Source organism: Leucoraja erinacea, chromosome 4, assembly GCF_028641065.1.
Source record: "Leucoraja erinacea ecotype New England chromosome 4, Leri_hhj_1, whole genome shotgun sequence".
Classification (NCBI taxonomy): Eukaryota; Metazoa; Chordata; class Chondrichthyes; order Rajiformes; family Rajidae; genus Leucoraja; species Leucoraja erinaceus.
Window position 1 is genome coordinate 32,165,270 of NC_073380.1, and position 15,208 is coordinate 32,180,477.

The following is a 15,208-nucleotide window of genomic DNA, read 5'->3' on the forward strand; positions in this document are numbered from 1 at the left end:
TGAGTTACTCCAGCATTTTGTGTCTATCGTCGATTTAAACCAGCATCTGCAGTTCTTTCCTACACATAAAATAGCAACCATTTGTATGTTCTAGCAGCACTGATCACAGATTTTACACAAACAAAATCAAATTCCTAAATGTTTAAAAGACAGGGAAGAGCAATTTTACCAAACATTATACTGAGCATGTGCCAGCTATTACAGGAATCAATTAAGCACAAACTGCAAATTTAACGATTGTCACATCAACTGTGGGAAATCTCACAGGGACCACTCACTCCATGACCCCCTCATCCATTCAGCCATTCCCCTGGCTCTTTCCTTTGCAATCGGGAGAGGTGCAACACTTCCTGCCTCGCCACCACCTGCAGACTTGAACAGCCCTTTGAGGTAAGGCAAAGATTTGTGTGGACCTCTCCCAAACTGGTCCATTCTGTTCAGTACTCATGATATGATCTCTTCTATATTGGTGAGACCAAGAGTAGACTAGGCAAATTAGAAGCTGGAGTGCATCAGTCAGCCTTGGAGCCTACCCCATCATAAACACAGCTGATCCCCTTTCTCAATACCTTTCTGCCACTCTCTCCACATACCTCTTGATGCCTCTTGCAATTAGAACTGTATGTATCTTCTTCATACAAATATTCAGCCACCTGATCTCGCAGTCCCATGCAGCAGCTAATTTCACTGGTTATCCATTATACTCCACATCTCAGTTATAAATCTTGAGCCGAGCCTGTGACGCATTGTTCTGGATGCCCCAGGTAAAGGCCAGTCCTCCCCCATAAAGTATGTCAAGATTTTGTAAGATTCAAGAAGGCCCCATATCATTCTTCTCTACTACAATTAATACAAATCAGTCAATCCATCCTGCATTCCCTCTTCGTCTATCCCTTCCCCACCCAAGTCGCACCGGCTTCTTGTTTTCACCCATCAAACAGCTAACAATGGCCTGTTCCCTATGTCATCGTTACATTTTTGCATATCTTTCATTCATTGTTCTTGGACAAGATGGCGGTGCCTTGTGGCAGCGGCCTCAGCAGTCCATCTGTCTTTTTTTTTCTTTTTGTCCTGTTAGGTGTATGTTTTATATTATTTTTAGCTATGTATATGTGGGGGAGGGGGACTTTTTAATCTCTTCTCTATATGGGGACCTCCGTTGTTGTTGGAGCCTAAACATCGTGGAGCCAGCAGCCTCCAACCAAAATCGACCTGGGGCTCCAGTCGCAGAGCCTGTGGATTCACCATCTGGCCGACTTCGGAGTGCGGAGCACTGTGGTGGCTCGCGGCTGCGACCAGACTTCGGAGCTTCGGCTGCAAGCCCTGTGGATGGTAACATCGGGAGCTCGCGGGTCCCTGGTGGGAGATCGCTTATCGGAGCTCCTACAACGGTAAACTTCGCTGAATCGAGGGGTTTAAATCGACCCGCAGCCTTACATCGCCCGGCGTGGCTTAAATGGCCGTGGGACTTACTATCGCCCACCGGGGGCTCTAACATCAAGAGCCTCGATCAGCTCGATGCAGCAGTGTGACTGCTTGACTGCGGGAGAACAATAAAGAACAGAGAACAGGGAAGAGATAAGACTTTTGCCTTCCATCACAGTGGGGAGGTGTTTGGAGATTCACTGTGATGGATGTTTTGTGTGAAATTGTGTTAATTGGGTGTTTTTTTGTTGTTGTTGTTATGACTACAGGAACGTAATTTCGTTTGAACCTATGTTCAAATGTCAAATAAACGGCATTCTGATTCTGATTCGGACTGTAAACTCCTATCTCACCAGGGACTAACTTTACTGAACGTTTTTCCTTCCGCCCACAATATTTAATATGTAAAAGAATATGTGTGTGTTTATGATTGTGTTTATAGTTTGTTTGATTGTTTGTTTGTTTGTCTTTTTGCACAAAGTCCGCGAGCATTGCCACTTTTCATTTCACTGCACATCTCGTATGTGTATGTGACAAATAAACTTGACTTGACTTGACTTGACTTGATTTATCTCCCTACATCATCATCTATATCTCTCGTTTCCCTTATACCTAACCAGTCTGAAGAAGGGTCTCGGACTTCTCTCCAGAGATGCTGCCTGTCCTGCTGAGTTACTCCAGCTTTTTGTGTGTACCCATCTCTCCTGATAGGAGACAATACAGGAATCATCTGGTGAACCTCAGTTGTGATCCCTCTGTGGCAAGTATACCATTTCTTGGCTGAGGCAAAAAGAACACTCCAAGTGCTCCAAGTGGGTCTCACAAAGGGCCTGTATTTTTGGCACATCAGCCTCTTGGCGCATCAATGACAATTTATGCTGGATCCTGGAAGTAGCTTCAGTAACACTCGCATTGTAGCAGAGAGATTAGAAGAGTGCATCACCTAGGGCATGATCACAATCAAATGATCTTTAACAAGATGGCAGGTACACACTGACCTGCAGCACAGTGCTCCAAGCTCACTGCTAACAATGGGGAATGTGATGAGAGGAATGATAAGGGCAGAGGACCTGAAAGAGGGAACTTTGGTCAAATTACTTCCCGTTCTCACCGGCTGTGCCCTACCCTTTCTTATGAGTACCCACAGGTTGCCGAGTATCCCACTGGGTGAGGCTGGCCTTGCACATGTATAGGTGGAGCCAGCAGAGGCCCTCGTATGCTCTAAAGCACAGGGAAAGGTGACCAACGACACTCCAGGCCATGAGCAGGGAATGACATGGAAAATCTTTATTTTTGGTGGCCTGCTCTGTCATGTTTTGATCAGACTAATGGTTTTGGCTGAAGCTTTCCTGTACTTTCGTGGCTGTCATATTGACTGGAGTCATGATTCAACGCGTCTCAGTCAATTCTGCCTGCTTGGAGGATTGAATACTTTAACGAGGATTGTGTGCAGCAGGATGCAGGTATCGTGGCATGTGAGTAGGCATTATGTATGTAGCTGGACAAAACTCTTCATGTTACTGCAAACCAGCTGCACATTGATGGAATGGAATCCTTTCTTTTCTATAAAATACCAAGTTGCTCTTTGACTCGGGTGTGACCCAGTAACAGCTTTCACTACTGCAGGCATTGTATCTCAGCCAGTGTAGTTAACCCAAACATGCCCTTAACCTGACAATGTATACAAAACAGACCTCACCAACTTCTGCCTACCTGGTACATTAGTGTGATTCTAACTTAATTATCCTGCACATGTCTCTTTCAGACACAGGTGTTAAATAAGTAAAAATGTATGCGACTATTGCCAACTATAATTGGAAAAATAAATAAAAAGAAAATATCTTAATGGTGCAATATGAATTTTATTGTAAATTAGTCTGCCATGTGGAATCTTATTTAAAGATTAAATGAATTATTAAGAATTTTATTAATATTAACTACCAAGATAAAAAAAAGGATCAAAATAATTTAATAGGTTGGGGGCATCAAGGTGACAAAGACGCCAATATTTCTCAGTTCTCGAGACCTGGGTTCAATCTTGACCTTTGGTGAGTTTGTATATTGTAACCATTTGGGTTTCTCTCAGATGCTCCTGTTTCCTCCCACATCTCAAAGACATATGAAATAGTAATTAGCTGCTGTAAGTTGGTCCTAGTGTAGATAAGTGCCAAAAGAATAAAAGAGGAGTTGACTCGCATGTGAGAGAGAATAAATTGTCGGGTTACAAGGAAATGTGAGAGAAACTCAACAAAGGTCAAGAGAATAGAAGTTGGGAGGTCATGTTGCAGTTGTTTTAGACATTAGTGAGACCGCATTTAGAGTATTGTGTTCAATTCAGGGCACCGTGTGATAGGAAAGATGTTGTAAAGCTGGGAAGGGTTCAGAGACGATTTATAAGGATGTTGCCAGTACTAGAGGATCTGAGCTATAAGGAGAGGTTGAGTAGGCTGGGTCTCTATTACCTGGAGCACGGGATGATGACGAATAATCTTATAGAGGTGTATAAAATCATGAGAGGAATAGATCAGGTAGATGCACAGAGTCGCTTGCCCAGAGCAGGTGAATCGAGGACCAGAGGACATAGGTTTAATGTGAAGGGGAAAAGATATAATAGGAATCTGATGGGTAACTTTTTCACATAGGTGGGTGAATGGAACAAGCTGCCAGAGGAGGTAGGTGAGGCTGTGGCGATCCCAACGTTTAGGAAGCAGTTAGACACGTACATGGCTAGGACAGGTTTGGAAGGATATGGACAAGACGCAGGCTTGTGGGGCTCATGTAGCTGGGACATGTTGGCTGGGTTGGGCAAGTTGGGCCGAAGGGCCTGTTTCCACACTATATCACTCTAAATAGGATTGCTCTTCTGGAAACAGGCACAAACTTAATGGGACCAAAACAAGTACCTTAATCCAGAATCTAAAAATAAATGTTAGGTTAAAATTTGTTCAATCCTCGAACAGAATATTTAATCTTCATTTTTCTCTCAAATACATTTCCATATAATTTCTAATATTTCAAATTTCCAACATCAACAATTTTTTTTTAAAAATCCTTTCTAAACGTCAGTATCAGGTGTCAAGAGTGTATGTTTAAGAAGGAACTGCAGATGCTGGAAAATCGAAGGTAGACAAAAGTGCTGGAGAAACTCAGTGGGTGCAGCAGAAGAGCATCTATTTCCTTTGCTCCATAGATGCTGCCACTACCTGTCAAGAGTGTATTATTGTCATATGTCCCAAACAGAATAAGAAATGAAAAGACGTTCAGTGTATATAATATATATACACACACACACACACACATACATACAGACATATATACATCCTTACCTATCAACCTACATACACTCATAAATTCATACATACACACAAAACAAACAAACAAACAATAAGAGTGCAAAAAGACAAAACCAATACCCCAAAGTCTGCATCACCGCCTACATCTCTCATTTCCCCTTTCCCTGACTCAGTCTGAAGAATGGTCTCGACCCGAAGCATCATCAATTCCTTTTACTCTGGTATTTTTGTGTCTGCCCCCAAGCATATGTAGTTCAGAGCTTATTTAGTAAATGGGTAATGGTCAAAGCTCTTCATTTGTTCAACAGTTCAAACATTTAATTTCCAGAGTTTTTTTTAGAATAAGGTGCATTGAAAGCAGCTACAAAACATATTTAAGAAGACACATTGTTCCTGGGCTGATATTTAATTATTCATCTATCCAGAACTTTATCTGTGGCAGCAATTTTCTCAGAACTTACCTGTAAATTCGTGGGTCTCAGTGGAAATGAGAAATACATCGTGAGATGCAAAATTTGTTTTCAATCCAACAATATACGAATAAGTGAATTACATATGCACAATGGTGCAGTTAGTAGAGCCACTGTCTCACAATGCCAGTGACACGGGTTTGATCCTGACCTCGGGTGCTGTCTGTCTGGAGTTTACACGTTCTCCCTGAAATTGTGTGGGTTTCCTCCAGCAGCTCCAGTTTCCTCCCACATTCCAAGGAGGTGCGGATTTGTAGGTTAACTGGTTCTCTGTAAATTTCCCCTGTTGTATATGGAGTAGATTAGAAAGTGGAATAATATAGAACTAGCGTGAAGCGGTGATCGATGGTCAGAGCGGACTCGATGGGTCAAAGGGCCTGTTTCCATGTTGTATCTCAAAACGAAACTAATTGGGCCAAAGATCTTTGAATTCAATGCAGATGTAATGCAATGAATGCCAATTATTGGCATTCTTGATTTTTAAATGTAATTTGAACTTAGACTTTCACATATATCTGCTGAAATTCATGTATTGGTGTCTTATGTGCTTTGTTATTTGAGCTTCTATTGATAAGACTTCTGATGGTATTGATTCTATAATATGATTTTCTTCTGTGGCATTATCCCATTTATTCCAAGTCATTTGTTTCAAAGGTTTCAAAAGTTCCAAAGGCCTTTTATTGACACATGTGCCAATTAAGGTACAGTGATATTTGTATTACCATACAACCATACTGAAAAAGGGCACAAGACCACAACTCCATAAGTTAACATAAACATCCACCACAGCGGTTTCCCCACATTCCTTACTGTGATGGAGGGCAATAAAGTCTAATCTTTTTCCTTCATGAAGTTTGAAGTTCCAATTACTGCTTTTTCATTCCTAAACCAGCAGTGGTAAATAAAGAGAGATTGGCAGAAAAGAGTAGATTCCTAGTTAATGTCGGTACACTTCTTTAAAAGAAAACAAGATTTTGCCCATGTTAAATGATTGTATGATCGCTGCTTGTGTGATCTTACAATTTTGTCACATCATTTGCCTGGAAAGCAACAGTGGATCAATTGTTCAATTGTGCTTCACTGATTGTGAATAGGACATTCAAAAGAAATGAAAGGAGTTTTACTAATCTGGTATGGTATTTGGTTGTAGGTGAAAAACATCTCGCATAGTTTGGAAATTCAAATAAATGTATATTTACCTGGTTTTAATCACAGCCAATATTCATTTGTTGCAGGTTACACTAGTATCTGGATCTTTATCGTCAGTTGCTGTTTAACTGCAAGATTTTACCATCTGTAACTATGCATAAAAGTTAAGTGAGTTTAACCAAATTTTAAATTATTAATAAAATGATACATAAAAGTAAAAATGAAAACTGTAAAAAAGTCCTAATCGTAACAGAACTGTATCCGTCCATTATCATAACATGGTACAGCTACAAGATACAAAATCAAATTGTCACATATTAAAGTAACTGTTCTGATGAAAGGTCATCAAGTACCACTTAAGTACCCAGGGTACTTAAGGAAGTGGCTCTAGAAATCATGGATGCATTGGTGATAATTTTCCAATGTTCTATAGACTCAGGATCAGTTCCTGTGGATTGGAGGGTAGCTAATGTTATCCCACTTTTTAAGAAAGGCGGAAGAGAGAAAACAAGGAATTATAGACCAGTTAGCCTGACATCGGTGGTGGGGAAGATGGAAAATGCTGGAGTCAATTATAAAAGATGAAATAGCTGCACATTTGGATAGCAGTAACAGGAAATGTCCGAGTCAGCATGGATTTACGAAGGGGAAATCATGCTTGACTAATCTTCTGGAATTTTTTGAGGATGTAACTAGGAAAATGGACAAGGGAGAGCCAGTGGATGCAGTGTACCTGCACTTTCAGAAATCATTTGATAAGGTCCCACATAGAAGATTAGTGGGAAAAATTAGGGCACATGGTATTGGGGGTAGAGTGCTGACATGGATAGAAAATTGGTTGGCAGTCTATTGTCTCTTGTCTATTATCAATCTTTCACCCCAGCGGTATGAACATTGACCTCCATTTTCAGGTAGTCCCTGCTTTCTCCTCCCCTTCCCAGCTCGCCCTCAGCCCACAGTCTCCACCTCTTCCTTTCTTCCCCCCCCCCCCCCCCCCCCCCCCCCCCCACCTTCACATCTGTCTGAAGAAGGGTCTCGACCCGAAACGTTGCCTATTTCCTTCGGTCCATAGATGCTGCCTCACCCGCTGAGTTTCTCCAGCATTTCTGTCTACCTTCGATTTTCCAGCATCTGCAGTTCCTTCTTAAACCTGAAAAATTAACTTTGTTTCGCTCTCCATTGTGGTGGTGCCTGACCTGTTTAGTTTAGTTTAGTTCAGTTTGGAGATACTGCTGAATATTTCCACTATTTTATGGTTTATAACTGTTTCTTTTCTTTGCTTAGTATGATTCATACTAAAACATCATAAAAATAGATTAATTCAGAATACACTATCAACAGAATATTCTACATCTATGATAGACACAAAATGCTGGAGTAACTCAGTGGGACAGGCAACATCTCTGGAGAGAAGGATTGGGTAACATTTCAGGTCGAGACCCTTCTTTAAACTGATGTCAGGGGAATGAGCAGTACAGAGATAGCATCTCTAGTCTCCAGAGATGCTGCCTGTTCGCTGAGTTACTCAAGCATTTTATGTCTATCTTCGATTTAAACTAGCATCTGCAGTTCTTTCCTACACATTCTACATCTGTGGTTCAGTTAGTAGCATCTTCACTTCTGTTAGAAGATTGCGAGTGTAAAACATCCGAGAGTACAAAGCTAAGCTGATTGCTGTTTTATTTCCCAGATAAATAAACTGAGGCTTGCCAGCTCAACATTATTTTGAAGAAGAGCCAGAATCCTATCCATGGTACTCTGGCCAACATGAACACCCTCAGTCATTGGGGCAGAACAGTGGCACTGCTGGAAGAGCTGCTGCTTCACATTGTCAGAGACCTGGGTTCAATCCTAACCTCAGGTGCTATCCATGTGCAGGGTTTCCTCCGGGTGCTCCGGTTTCCTAAAGGTTTATAGGTTAATTGGTCTCTGTAAATTGTCCTAATGTTTAGGGCGCGGAAGACAAAGTGGGATAAGCTGGAACTAATGTGAACAGGTAATCAATGGTCAGCATGAACTCAGTGTTTTGAAACATAGAAACATAGAAAATAGGCACAGGAGTAGGCCATTCGGCCCTTCGAGCCTGCACTGCCATTCTATATGATCATGGCTGATCATCCAACTCAGTATCCTGTACCTGCCTTCTCTTCATAACCCTTGATCCCTTTAGCCACAAGGGTCACATCTAACTCCCTCTTAAATATAGCCAATGAACTGGCCTCAACTACCTTCTTCTGTGGCAGAGAATTCCAGAGATTCACCACTCTCTGTGTGAAAAATGTTTTTCTCATCTTGGTCCTAATGGATTTCCCCTTTATCCTTAAACTGTGACCCCTTGTCCTGGACTTCCCCAACATTGGGAACAATCTTCCTGCATCTAGCCTGTCCAACCCCTTAAGAATTTTGTAAGTTTCTATAAGATCCCCTCTCAATCTTCTAAATTGTAGCAAGTACAAGCCGAGTCTATCCAGTCTTTCTTCATATGACAGTCCTGACATTGAAGGGCTTGTTTCCTTGCTATATGTTTAAACTAAACTAAACAATCAATATTATTGTCATGATGATGAGTCACGATGATGATATGCAAATATCATGACCTTTGTATCAGATGACTTGGAGGTCAGATCACATGTGCACTGAGTAAGCCAAGGCAGGAGGCCATGGCTGGGTGAGTTAATAAACACAGAGACCAAGGAATGTATCCTGTAAATATTGTGTCAGTATTATTATTATTCCACATCTGAGGCGAAGATGTGACATTGGCGACGAGGATACTTTGGATTCTGAATTCGTGGCTTCGAGCTGGAAAAATTTTTTTTTTTTAAATGGCGGTCGCTGGAGCTGATTTCTTAGCACTACGTGGAGTTCCACACTTCGATCGGACGGGTGATGCGAGTACTGTCAGCCAAGAACGGAACTCACTATCAAAACATGGAGGGGACGGGGGACACAATTTGTTGGTGGCCACACGCGCATGCGCACACTCACACACACGCGCAAAGCTTTGGAGGCTCAATCCAGCGCTAAAAACGGGGATTTTAAAATCGGGATCACAAAAACTTGGGGGGGATGTCCCCCACCTCTCAAAACATGGAGGGGACGTGTCCCCTCTGGACCCCCCGGGTTTTCTGCCCCTGCCGTCAGCGTGAAGCTTACACCAACAGTCGAGGGCTCTTTCTTGAGGAGAGTACGCCGGGACAGAAAGCGCAGCGGAGAGCGTTGCTTCTTTTCACCGCGGGGCCAGCAGTTCAAGAAATGTTTAAAACACTCCCTGATACCGGAATGAAGGAAGACTATAAGAAAGCCATTGATTCTTTGAACAGTCATTATGCGGTGGTGCCGAATGCTACATTTCAACGCCATTTATTCTATAAAACAATGCAGGAAGAGGGTGAGACTGTTGCTCAATTTGTGACGAGACTCAGACAGGTGTCTGTAGGATGCAAATATGTGGCTGTTGATGTGGAAAACCAGATATTGGATCAGGTTGTCCAGCACTGCAGCTCAGGAGAAGGCTGCTAGAAAAAGGGGGTGAGTTAAACCTTAATGATGCTTTGTTGATTGCAGCAGCACTGGAAACTGTTGAGGGACAATTTTACAGCATGAAATTGAAAGATTCCAAAACTGGGCAAGTTAACCAGCTGTCCGACGGTAGACCAAGAAGTAAGCCTGAACGTGAGATCGAGTATTGCAGGTGTGGCAACAAGGGTCACATAGGGAAAGATGCATGTTGTCCAGCAAAAGGTAGAACATGTAGGAAATGTGGAGATAAAGATAATTTTGCAACAAAATGTAAAAGTAAGGCCAGGGACAAGACAAGTGATTACAAGAAAGGGAAGTCCAGTGAAAAGAAGGACAGACCTTGGCAGAAAAAGAAGAGTCACGTCTGTCACGTAGAAGGTGATTTCGAAAGTGATGAAGACAGTGATGAAGCTGGTGAGCATGCTGTTAAATGGAATTATCAGTTTGCATTGAATGAGAGCCATCACGAGAAAGTTGCAGTGACCATTGGAGGTGTTACAGTGCCAGTGATTGTAGATTCTGACAGCAACATAATTGACAGATCACTTTGGGAATGATTGAAACAGCAGAAAATCAAGTGCACGTCAAGGAGGTGTAGGAGGAAGTTATATCCCTACACCGCAACTAAACCATTGCAGACCATTGGATGTTTCACGGCTAAAGTAGGTCGGAGATGGAGACACTGAAGCAGAATTCATGGTGATAGAGGAGAAGGGAGAACTCTGCTAAGTAGAAATACAGCTCGAGTGCTGGGAGTGCTTCACATCGGAGTGCAGGTCAATTCAGTGCAGGGAAGAAGAAATGACATGAGGCAGGAATTTCATTCAGTATTCCAAGGAGTTAGAAAATTGAAAGGCCGGCAAGTGAAGTTAGCATTTGATGAAAATGTCAAGCTGATAGCTCAACCGGTGCGTAGAATGCCATTTGGACTTTGTGGAAAAGTAGAAGCTAAAATCAATGAGTTGATTGATCAGGATATTATTGAACCAGTTGAACGTTCGACACCATGGGTGAGTCCAGTTGTGATTGTGCCGAAACCCAATGATGACATATAAACTGCGTTGACATGAGGAGAGCCAATGAGGCAATAATCAGAGAAAGGCACCCAATTCCTACGGTTGATGAGGTGTTACAAGAGTTATCAACCAATAAAGTGTTTTACAAAATTGATCTCAAATGGGGATATCATCAGTTGGAATTGCATCCTGAGTCAAGAGAGGTGACAACATTCGTCACTCACTGCGGATTGTACCGGTACAAAAGACTGATGTTTGGACCCAATTTTGCTCCCGAGATCTATCAGTACAAAATCTACAGTGATTCAAGGGGTACCAGGATCAGCAAACATTATCGTCCATGCATCAATTCGTGAAGATCATGACAGGAGGTTGAAGCTAGTGTTGACTAAACTTCAAGAAGCAGGTCTCACTGTGAATGAAGACAAGTGCAAGTTTGGCGTCTCTGAGATGGAGTTCATGGGACACAGACTCATAAGTGAAGGGCTGAACCCAGCCAAAGATAAAGTGAAAGCTGTAGCAGATGCCCGTGAACCTCAGAATGCAACCAAGATGAGGAGTTTTCTAGGACTGGTCAATTATTGTGCAAATTTTATTCCAAATTTTGCTACATTGGCAGATCCGCTGAGAAAGTTGACCAGGAAGGACGTACCGTTCCAGTTTGGTAGTGAACAGAGACAGGCGTTCAAATCACTGAAACAGAATCAAATGAGTGCAGAAACCCTTGGACATTATGATCCAGCTGCACCCACAAAAGTCATAGCAGATGCTAGTCCAGTCGGCTTAGGAGCAGTGCTGGTACGGACACATGCAGATGGACCCAGAATCATAGCATATGCCAGTCGATTGTTAACCAGCGTGGAGAGAAGGTATTCTCAACCAGAGAAAGAAGCACTGGAACTATCTTCTGAAACTTCTGAATTTGGAGTCAGCAGGGCAGTACTCTGCATATCGCCAACTTGGGTGTGTTGTGCATACTAATGTACTGTTATTGCCCCCTTAAAACTGTCTAGTGAAGGTGATTTGACTATATTGTTGTCTAGTTTATTCCATTCTCTTAAGGTTCTTACAAAGAATGAGTTCTTATAAATATCTGTCCTGGCGAATGGGATTTCTATTTGCATATCATTTCTCTTTCATGTTCTCCTTTCTGCTGAGTATGCTATGTATCTATCTGCAGTTATGCCCACGAATCCCCTTTTGAATCTTGTATAACATGGCTAGTCTGTTCCTCGCCCTTCTTGTTTCCAGCGTTTCCCACTCCAGGTCGGACAGCATCTGGGTGACACTACTACCTCTATTGTAGTTCCCGATGCATATACATGCTGCTTTCCTCTGTACCCCTTCTAGTTTGTTGATATGACCAGTTTTGTATGGGTCCCAGGGGCATGAAGCATATTCCAGTAAGGGTCTAACCAATGTTGTGTATGCTGTGGTTTTCACTTCCATAGGTTTGGCTTTAGTGACCATGTTGTCCACGTGTTCACTCCACAAAGGGACTAGTATGGGCCTGTGAAAGGTTCCATGCATACTTGTACGGCATTGAATTTGAATTTGTTACAGATCACAAGCCGCTGGAAGTGATCTATTCGACAAGGTCTAAGCCATGTGCCAGAATAGATCGTTGGGTGCTGAGACTCCAACAGTACAAGTACAAAGTAGTCCACATTGCTGGAAAAACAAACATCGTGACCCGCTCTTGAGACTGTTGAAGGGTGAACAGCTGGGAGCAACATCCACGATAGAGATGGAAGCAGAGAACTTTGTGCGATTCATCGCAATTCAGTCAACACCAGGAGCCGTGACAACAAAGGAAGTTGAAAGGGAATCAGAACATGATCCTGAACACAAAGATATCAGAGCACACATTCACAATGGGCAATGGGATCAATGCCCTTACAAAGCATATGTTCCCATAAAATATGAATTTTGTGTAATTGGTCAGTGTGTGCTGAGAGGTAGCAGATTGGTGATCCCGCAGACACTACGACCAAGGACCGTGTCATTAGCTCATGAAGGACATTTAGGCATCGTCGGTACTAAACAGAATTTGCGGAGCAAAGTGAGGTGGCCAGGATGTGAGAAAGATGGCAGAAAATTGGTGCCAAATCACAAGCAGGAGAAACCCACCAGAACCAATTAGAAGTACCAAGTTGCCAACAAGACCTTGGGTTGACATAGCTGTTGACTTTCTTGGACCATTTCCAAAAGGTGAATCAATTGTGGTAGTGGTAGACTATTATAGCAGGTACTATGAGTATGCAGTGATGAAGTCAACTACAGCAGACCAGACTGTACAGGCATTAGCAGAGATCTTCGCCAGACACGGGTTGCCTGTTACATTGTATTCCGACAATGGGCCACAGTTTGTTTCTGAGATGTTTGCTGACTACATGAGAATCACAGACATCCATCATCACAAGGTGACTCCACAAACTAACAGAGAAGTTGAGAGACAAAACCAGTCCCTAGAGAAGAGGATACGAATCACCCACGCCGAAGGGAAAAACTGGAAGGAGGCACTGTTAGCATACGTAGCTACATATCGGGCGATCACTCATTCAACGACAGGGAAAAGTCCAGCAGAAGCTTTGTTGGAAGGAAAATTTGCACTAAAATACCAGAAGTCCGAGAGATGATGGAAGACAAGGAGCTGAGAGACTGTGAGGCCGAAAGGAAAGGTGCGGCAAAATGGTATGCCGACTTGAAATGAGGAGCCAGGCACTCTGAAATAATTCCTGGGGATGATGTGCTTGTGAGGTAAGATGATGGCGGTAAGATAGACACTCTTTACCATCGCCAGCCATACAATGTTGTATCGAGGAGCGGCAGCATGGTGACTGTCAGATCTCCAGAAGCTGCTATCTACAAGAGAAATGTATCGAGTGTCAAAAAGTACATGTCCAGGGACACACAAAACGCGGTAGCCCAAAATCCATCAAGAGCTACTGATTCAGAGTGGCCAGACGATATTTCCAAGGTGGTGACCAGAGTTCCAGAGGCAGCATGCTGCAACACAGGTGTTGATCAGAGAAGGTGTCTGGGTGACAACACTTTAGCAGATTGAACAGGCTCTGATGCTTCTGTGCCAGCTGGTAGACCAAAACATGAAAGGAGCGTCCCCAAGAGATACGACGATTTTGTGTTATAGATTATGATACTGTTTAGTATGATACTGTTTATTATGAGCAAGGAGTTTATTAAGGTTACATGAGTGAAAAAAGTTGCATTTGTTTTGTAGTTGTAATGCATCTGTTTCGTGAATTATTGGAACACAAATGAAAACACAAATATGTTTAGTAAGAATTTAATTGGAAAGTATATTAGAAATAACACATATTAATTTAAAGTTTAATTCTGGTAAAGGAGGGATGGATATCATGACGATGCGTCATGATGATAATATGCACATATCATGCATGACCTTTGCATCAGATGACTTGGAGGTCAGATCGCATGTGCACTAAGTAAGCCACGGCAGGAGGCCATGGCTGGGTGAGATAATAAACACGGAGACCAGGAATGTAACCTGTAAATATTGTGTCAGTATTATTATTATTCCACATCTGAGGCGAAGATGTGACAATTGCTAATACAAATTATCTCACCATGATCATAATTATGTTTGTGTGCAAATGAACTGAGGCATATCTGACACTCCAAAAATACTCCATTGTTATAAAGTGCTGAAGGATGTTATGAAAGTTAATGATAAATAACATTTCTCACTTAATAAAATTGATGATTACCAGAAAATAGGCGGTGGAATACTGATAAATGGGGGAAGAAATGTTAAAAGGGGGAAGAGATGCCCACTTGTGAATGGAACAGATGACTAGCAATGAGAGATTAAGTATGGCAGCTTTATAAAGAGCTGGCCGAGGCACGTGTTCATACATCACCTCTTGCATTTCTGCAGTTCTCAATCAATTATTCTGCCTACCCACCACCCCTCGGTTTCACACACCAATTATATACTTAAGGATTAATAATTAGTTGTTGAACTTGTAGACAATGGTAATGTTCTGTATTGTGTCAGGCAAAATACTGCCATTCAACATAACCTTCACACTATCTTTGCTTAATTGAATAAACACGAACATATGGTTAGTACCACTAATAAAAAGTAAGCATTGTAAAGATTAATAAACTCTGATATTAGAACTTGACAGAGATTAGTTCACTGATGCATTGTCCGTCCTCTTACTGATCTTATGCACATTTTGCTGGATGTACTCAATATTTTTTTTCTTGTACTTCTTACTACCATATGTTTACATTGTCATGTTCTTACACACTTCAGCTATCACTTTATCCTGCTAGCAGCCGCTGC

At 42.2% G+C, this 15,208-nt stretch overlaps 1 protein-coding gene across 3 annotated transcripts in view; it reads right to left on the reverse strand.

The window, feature by feature from the left end:
* Nucleotides 1-15,208, reverse strand: part of LOC129696253 (dnaJ homolog subfamily C member 5-like) — a 156,571-nt gene that overhangs the window by 89,232 nt on the left and 52,131 nt on the right. Inside the window, exon 3 of one of the 3 annotated variants that reach the window (XM_055633977.1) lies at nucleotides 6,388-6,482. The exons of 1 other annotated variant lie outside the window; for it this stretch is intronic. The gene's annotated coding sequence lies outside the window, so the exon portion shown is untranslated. Of the gene's footprint in view, nucleotides 1-6,387; nucleotides 6,489-15,208 lie in introns of all 3 variants that reach the window. One more of the 3 variants, XM_055633976.1, reaches the window with a different exon arrangement.